This window comes from Elephantulus edwardii, unplaced genomic scaffold (genome assembly GCF_000299155.1).
Source record: "Elephantulus edwardii isolate Elephantulus edwardi_28Jun2011 unplaced genomic scaffold, EleEdw1.0 scaffold00166, whole genome shotgun sequence".
In the NCBI taxonomy this organism is placed as follows: Eukaryota; Metazoa; Chordata; class Mammalia; order Macroscelidea; family Macroscelididae; genus Elephantulus; species Elephantulus edwardii.
Window position 1 is genome coordinate 7,560,079 of NW_006399916.1, and position 8,874 is coordinate 7,568,952.

Here is an 8,874-nt window from a genome sequence, read left to right on the forward strand (position 1 = left end):
TGCATTGCCATGGGAAAGTCTGCTGTTAGGGACCTCTCCAAAGTACTGAAGAGCAATGGTGTCTCTCTGGAGACTAAGCTGCGTCTGATACAGGCTATGGTCTTCGCAATCACTTGCTATACATCAGAGAGTTGGACAATGACCAAGGAGGATAGAAGGAGAATTGATGGCTTTGAGCTGTGGTGCTGGAGAAGAGTATTGAAAATACCATGGACTGCTAGGAAAACAAACAGATTTGTCCTGGAAAGGGTTAAACCGGGTGGCTCCTTGGAGGCAAGGATTCTGAGGCTCTGTCTAACATACTTTGGACATGTTGTGAGGAGAGACCGGTCCTTGGAGAGGGACATCATGCTTGGGAGGGTGGAGGGACAGCACAGGAGAGGAAGGCCCTCTATGAGGTGGACTGATTTAGTGACTGGGATAATTGGGATGGGAGTGTCAGAGACAGTGCGGTTGGCACAGGACAGCGGAGTTTAGGGCTGTTGTACATAGGGTCGCTATGAGTCGCAAGCGACTCGATGGCACATAACAACAACAACAGTTTCATGTTCATATTTTTATTGTTATTTTATACTAATTTGTTAATATAGGTTTATATACATAGTGTTTCACACTTTTCTTTAATCACATTGTGTTTTATACAATCATTCCTAGGTATTATGTTTTATAAAATTAATCACCATTGGACCTTCCCCATCATTACACTGTCTTTTCAGGTCCCCACCAGATCCTTCCTAATTGCTTCACCCACTCCCTCCACCTACCAAATTGTGCAACCCTGGGGTCTCACCTGTTCCCACCTCTTCCTCCCTTGTGTCCCCATTCATGTTTTGCTAGTTATCCTTCTGTTTTTACAATAATGATCTTATCCAGTATTTGTCCTAATGAGACTGAGTTCACACAGAATAATGCTCTCCAATCTCTCCTAAGATATGTAGTATTTTTCAAAATTGTTCCTCCTGAGTACTGCATAGTATTCCATTGTGAGAATGTACCACAGATTCTCAATCCATTCAGTTGTAGTTGGACATTGGGGCTGCTTCTATGATCTTGTGATGATAAATGCTGCCTTTATGAATATTAGTGTACAAATATCTATTTGTGTCTCAGTTCTAATTTCCTTTGAATATATTCCTAGTGGACATGTTGTAAGGAGAGACAGGTCTTTGGAGAGGGACATCATGGTTGGGAGGGTGGAGGGATGGTGCAAGAAGGGAAGACCCTCTATGATTGATTCAGTGACTGGGGTAATCGTGATGGGTGTGTAAGGGACAGTGTGATTGGCACAGGATAGAGCAGGGTTTAGGGCTCTTGTACATAGGGTTGCTATGAGTCACAAGTGACTCGACGGCACATAACAACAACAAAAATAACAAGTGAAATAGCTGAGTAATACAGAGTTTCTATGTTAAACTTTTCCAGGAAACATCAAACTGCCTTGCAGAGTAGTTGTACCATTTTACAATCCCAGAGTGTACAAAAGTTCCCATTTCTCCATATCCTCTCCAATGTTTATTGCTTGCTGCCCTGCTAAACTTTGCCACTGCTACTGGAGTGAGCTAGTATCTCATTGTGGTTTTGATTTGCATCTCTTATTGCCAGTGATTTGGAGCATTTCTTCAGGAGTCTGTTTGCCATTAGAATATCTTCCTTTGTGAAAATCCTTTCCATGTTTTTTGCCCCTTATGTAATTGGGTTATCAGGCTTTTTCTTCTGGGGGCCTAGTAGTATTTATAAACTTTTGTTATGAAACCCTTGTCTGAGATGGTATTGCCAAATGTGTTTTTGGTTTTTTTTTTTTCCAGTTGGTAGGTTTTCTTTTCACCCTGTTGGAAAAAGGTTTTGATGAGTGCAGAAATTTAATCTTTAGAAAGTACCATTAATCATTTTTATCTTCTCCTTATTGTGCATTTTTAGGTCTTTTGGTCAGCAACTTTAGGCTTTAAAGGCTAGGCCATTTAAACTTGGCCCCAGTTTGTCTCTTATGAACTTTATGGCTTTGGGCTTTACTCTCAGGTCTTTGATTCACCTTGAGTTGATTTTTTGTGTATGGTGTGAGATGTGGATCCTATTTCAGTTTTTTGCAGGTAGCAGTCTAATTTTGCCAGTACCATTTGTTAAAGAGGTTATCATTTCCCCATTCAATAGGTTTTATTTATTTCCTTGTTGCACATAAGTTGACTGTGGATAGATGGGTCCATTTTGGGATTCTCAATCCTGTTCTATTCGTCTATGTGCCTGCCACTGTAAACTGTGTAGTGGGTTTTGAGGTCATGGAGTGCTATGCCTCTCACTTCATTATTATTTTTCAGAAGTGCTTTGTGTATTCTGGGTCTCTTTTTTCTCCAAATAAACTTGACAATTTCCCTTTAATCTACTTGAAAAATGAATTTGATATCTGTATTGGGTATGTTGAAGATGTAGATTTCGTTAGGTAGGATTGTCATTTTTACAATATTGAGAGTTCCTATCGGGGAACAGGGAACATGTTTTCATTTATTTAGGTCTTTTGTTGTGTCTTGCAGATATGTTATGGAGTTTTCTTTGTACAGGTCTTTTGTGTCTCCAGTTAAGTTTATTCCCAAGTATCTCAAACTGTGGTTGGCTCTTGTAGTTGGTATTGCTTTCTTGGTTTCCTTTTCTGTGTTCTCTTTATTGCTGTAGAGAAATCCCATCGACTTTTTTATACTGATCTTCAAAGCCACAGGAACCAAAGTTTGACCTTGAGTCTATCCCACTTGAATTTCAGAACCCTCTCAGGAACAGGTTTGAAGCCTTAAACACTAATGTGCAAAGACGAGATGAGCTGTGGGAACATATCAAGAATATCATCCAGGAAGAATGCAAAAGGTTACAAAGCTGAATTCTTAAGCTGAATAAACTGAAGAATTACAAAGAAAGAAGAGGAAGGAAACACCAAGATGAATGTCAGAAAACACTCTGAATATTGAACTAGAGCACTGAGAAGCCAAAGCAAAGGGAAGAAATCAAGAAATTGGGGAGCTAAACAGAAGATTTCAAAGGGCTACGTGTCAAGACAAAGTAAAATATAATAGTGAAATTTGAAAAAAGCTGGAGTCAGAAAATCAAAACGGTCAAACTCTCTCAGCATTTCTTAAATAGAATCAACTGAAGAAGAAATTCAAGCCTTGGGTTGCAATACTTAAGGATGCTTTAGGCACATTATTAAATGATCCAGGAAGCATTAAAAGAAGATGGAAAGAATATACAGAATCACTATATCAAAAGAATTTGTCTGACACAAGAATTTCATGAAACAACGTATGGGCAAAAGCCTGTGTTGATGTGGGAAGAAGTTCAAGCTGCTCTGAAGGACTTGGCAAAAAATAAGGCCCCAAGAATTGACGGTATACCAATTGACATATTTCAACAAACAGATGCTGCCCTGGATGCATTCACCAAGTTGTGCCAAGAAATCTGGAGGACAGCCACCTGGCAACTGACTGGAAGAGATCTATATTTGTTCCCGTTTCAAAGAAAGGTGATCTGACAGAGTGTGGAAATTATTTAACAATATCGTTAATATTACATGCAAGCAAGATCTTGCTGAAGATTATCCAAAACTGACTGAAACATCACATCAACAGAGAACTGCCAGAAGTGCAGGCTAGGTTTAGAAGGGGCTGTGGTACTAGGGATATTGTAGCTCAGATGAATCTTTGCTGAAAGCAGACTGTGTGGACCACAACAAACTGTAGCTGACTCTGAGAAGAATGGGAATCCTAGAACACTTGACCATTCTTATGCGAAACCTATGTTTGGACTAGGAGGCAATTGTCAGAATAGAGCATAGTTCAAAATCAGGAAGGGTGTACACCAGGGATGTGTCCTATCTCCATACCTTCCCAATCTATATGCAAACAGATCATCCAGGGGACTGGGCTTTATTAGGAGGAATTTGGTGCCAGGATTGGAGGAAGACTCATCAACAACCTGTGTTATGCAGATGACACCACCTTGCTTGTGGAAGCTGAGGAAGGCCTGAAGCGCTTGCTGCAGAAAGTCAAGGACTTCAACCTTAATTATAAATTAAATCTCAACATCAAGAAAACAAAGATTCTCACCACGGGGCTAATTGGCAGCATCATGCTAGACAGTGAAGAGATTTAGATTGTCAACTTGGTTTGGGAAAGTCTGTTGTCAGGGACCTCTCCAGAGTATGGAAGAGTATATGTCAGTCTGGAAACTAAGGTGCAAGTGATCCAGGCTATGGTCATTGCAATTACTTACTATCCATCAGAAAACTGGACAATGATTAGGGATGACAGAAAGAGAATTTATGCCTTTGAGCTGTGGTGCTGGAGAAGAATATTGAATATACTTTGGACTGCTAGGAGAACAAACAAGTTTGTCCTGGAGAGGGAGAAGCCAGGCTGCTTCTCAGAGGCAAGGATTCTGAAGCATTGTCTGATATACTTTGGCCATGTTGGTAAGAGGAAGCTGTCCTTGGTGAGGGATGTCATGCTTGGGAGTGAGGTGGGACAGCACAAGAAAGGAAGACCCTCGATGAGATGGATTGATTCAGTCACTGGGGTAGTGGGGGTAGGTGTGTCAGAGGCAATAAGGTAGCACAGGATAGGGCAGGGTTCAGAACTGTTGTAGAGGATTGTTATGAGTCAAAAGCAACTTGACGTAACAACAAAAAACCCAACATCCTACCACCCTACTAAAATTGGTCCACTAGTTTTTTGGTTGAGTCCTTGGAATTTTCTGTGTATACTATCATATCATCTGAAAATAATGATAGTTTAAGCTCTTTGCTGAACTGGGTGTCTTTTATTTCCTTCTCTTGTCATATTGCCCTAGCAAGCACTTCCGATTTAATATTGAATAGAACTAATGACAATGGACATCCTTTCTCAAATCTAGACCACCTCAAGATTAAACACTGAATTTCATTGTCTTCTCTATCTCATGTGTTTAAACTCAGCCTGCCACATAGTAAGGACCTGGTGAAAGTAGCTGAAGGGGTGAAAGAACACACTTTTCTAAAGCGCTGTGGCCACCTCTCCAGTTCACTACTCAGGATCCACGTCAGCACAATAGAGTTGCTTGCCACTCTCCTTTGACTTTTGAGGTAGCTGTTCAATCTCCACAATAATCTACGTGTTTCCTATTGCCAAAGGGGCCCTTTAGAGTAGTGAGAGAAGATCTTCACCCTGAAACCTACAGCGTCCCTTTTCAGCAGGAAGTAGCTAAGAGAATACGCTGTGCCCTTTTCCTTATGAATCAGGGTGAAGTCTCTCTCAGGGAGGAGTGATAGGGAATGGCAAAGGACACACTGACAAAGGAGATTAATCAGAACTGGTTTTGACTTTCAAGGGGGGAAAAAGAGGAATGAGCTGGGGAGGTAGAGAAAATAGTGCAACAATGAATGAATGGAAATCCAAAATCTATGTAAATGTTCATTAAAATTAATAAAATAAAATTTTAAAAAACGGGGAAAACAACAACAACAAAAAAACAAACTTAGAATAACTGCTACTTAACAGTAGCAAACCTTTGAGCTATAATCATCACTATATATTTATTATTTGAAATATATAATTTTCTTAAATACAGTCTGAAGCCTGGAGATAAGGGAATTCAGAAGAGATATGAGTACAAAGCTGACCTCCTGTGACAGCTCTCTATCTACAGAGACTTGACAGCATGGTGATTGTGTCTGTATTGCTCACATAATTCCAGAACCTACAGTATATACACTATCATTTAAGTATAGATAAATCTAGAATAAGATTTTGATTTTTCTTCTACCGACTATACAAAAACCATATTTTTTTAATTATACTTGTTTATTTACAATATTCCAATATATTTTTTTCCAGAACACATCCTCCCAATTGCCCTCATACCCCCACCCATCAAATTGTACAATGCCATGATTAATCCCCCACCCCCTGCACATCCTCATCCCTCGGCTTCCACCCCCACCCTCGCCCTTGGATCCCTATACTCCTTCTACAATAATGGTTTTATGCAATATTTGTCCTTGTGGGACTGAGTTAGTTCACTCACCATAATGGTCTCCAGTCTTCCCAAGTTAGGTAATGATTTACAAAATCATTGTTCCTGTGTGCTTCATAGTATTCCATATACCATGTTTTCCATGTACCATAATTTCTCAATCCATTAGAATATGGTTGGAAATATGGGATATTTCCATGTTCTTGTGATGGTGAATACGCTGCTATGAACATTGCTGTACAAGTCTCCGTTTGTGCCTCAGTTCTCATTTTCTCAGGGTATATCCCAAGTAGTGGAATAGCTGTGTCATATGGAATTTCTATGTTCAGCTTTTTAAGGAAGCACCATACTGTCTTCCAGAATGGTTGTACCATTTTACAATCCCACCAACAATGTATTAGAGTTCCTTTCTTTCCACTTCCTCTCCAACATTTATTATTTGCTGACTTGGTAAATTTTGCCACTGTTACTGGAGTTGGATGGTACCTCATTGTGGTTTTGGTTTCCATCTCTTCTTTTTCCAGGTATTTTGAGCGTTTCTTCTTGTGTCTGTTTGTCATTTGACTATCTTCCTTTGTGAAAATTCTTTCTATGTCTTTTGCCCATTTTATAATTGGGTTATCAGTCTTTTACTTGTGGAGCCCCAGGTGTAAAGAGACTGCCAAATACCACCAGAAATATATGATCTGAAGAGGATAAAATTGATGAATGGGACCTTCTAAAGATTAAATCCATGTGGGCATCAAAAACTTTGCCAGCAGGGTGGAAAGAAAACCTACCAACTGGGAACAAATATTTGGCAATACTATCTCAGACAGAGACTCATAAAAAAATTCTAAAGAGTGCTTCTGGGCCTCCACAAGAAAGTGACTGATAACCCAATCATATTTATTTTTAAATACAGATAATACAGTTATCATATGATATTGTGCGTAAATTCAGCATGTCAGACAAAATCAAGTCCCTGACAACCTAGACAGGTCCCACACATTGTCGCTGAGGCAGAACCAACTCAGCTGACCACCCCCCACCCCAGGCAGGTGTCTGAGGTTGTAAATTTTATGGCAGGAAATTGCACATCTTTCTCCCATGGAACCACAGAACCACCAGCCAGGCATGGCCTTTGGGTTAACAGCACGGCACGATACAGATGACCCCACCAGAGCGTTCTTGTTCATTTTTTCCCCCTGTCATTGTATGAAGCATGTCTCAGAAAGCCAGCAAGGCTTTGGATGAGCTGCTCATGGTCCTAATGCTGAGGCCTGAGTACATTACGCCAAAGCCAAGTGCAGAGACACAGAGGCTTGGCTATGGCTGAATGAGTTGGAACTTCAGAAAGTAAGGTCTCCCTCTCAACCTGGCTTACCCCAGCTCTCTGAGTGGGTCCTCTGATCCAGCACATCAACCCAAGCAGATGCCTCACGCCACACTCTGATGGCCTGAGTCCCTTCTGCTACTTCTATTAAAAATATGTATTAAAAAATATGTATTTAATTCTCAAATACAGACATGACATTTGAAGCTAAAACAAACAAAACCATATTCTGATTAATAGTAAGCAGAGTAGAATGGCCCTGCCAGGGTCTCACAAAGGCAAGGAATGCTGAGGTAACAGAAATTGAACAGAATATTGGAAAATGTTCCAAGAGCTGGAGGTAGAAAATAAAAATCTCCACTTGAGTAGCAGCTATTTCAAGATTACATATTTGAAGCAAGTAGTTCGTTCCAGTTCAACCCCCTCGCTGGAAATATGCATTTCTACCCAAATAGATGGAACCTGAATCTACATTCTTAACGAGATTCTTGAGGTGGAGAATATGCATTTCTACTCAAATAGACAGAACTCAAATCTACATCTTAACGAGATTCCTGAGGTAGAGTCTGATTCAATCTATCTGGTGCATAAATGCATATGCTTAGCAAAGGGTCAAACCGAAATGGGCCCGTTCAAAGCCCTGGTTTGAAGACAGGCAGACCTAGGTTGGAATATTATTTCTTGCATTGATGCTTGTTGTTATGTACCTTCAATGGAGTATGACTCACAGTGACCCTGTAACAAAAGCTTGGACCCTGGCCCTCTCCTGCACCATCCACAGCTCTGAAATGTTCGAGTCCATTGTTAGAGTCACCATGTCAATCTGTTGTGTTGAAGGTCTTCCTCTCCTTCTCTGAGCCCCACCTTTCCTAGCTAACTGTCTATTTTTCCAAGGACTGACTTCTGACATGTCCAGAGTCTGAGAGACAAGGTTTTACCATTCCCGCCTCTAAGGAGCACCTGGTTGCACTTCCTCCAGACAGACCTGTTTGTTCTTTTGACAGTCTCTGGGCTATCCAGTCCTCTTCTCCTACACCACAGTTTAAAGGCATCAGCACTGCAATTCAAAGGTGTCAATTATCTTTCATTCTTATTCATTGTCTCAACGTTCAGATGCATAGGGAGCAATTGAAAAGAGCTTGGTTTGGATCAGGTGTGTTTTGGCCTTTAACATCTTTGCTCTTTAGCACTTCGGAAAGCTCCTTGACAGCAGATTTCTCTACATGTATTTTGCTTTCTTGACTGCTGCTGTTATGAGTATTGATTATGGATCCAAGTAAAAGTAAATCATTGACAACTTCAATCTTTTCTCCACTGATCATGGTGTTGCCTGTTGGTCCAGTGGTGAGGATTTTTGTTTTTCTTGATGTTGAGGCATAATCTATACATTTATAGTCACTTAATTTCTCTGAAATTTGGGAACATAGACATTCCAGCAGGCAGCAATTAATGGTTATCATGACATGAGTCAGGCATGTTGCTAGCATGTTGTTATGTGCTGTCAAGTCACTTGCGACTCATAGCGACCCTATGTACAACAGCCCTAAACTCTGCTCTGTCCTGTGCCAATC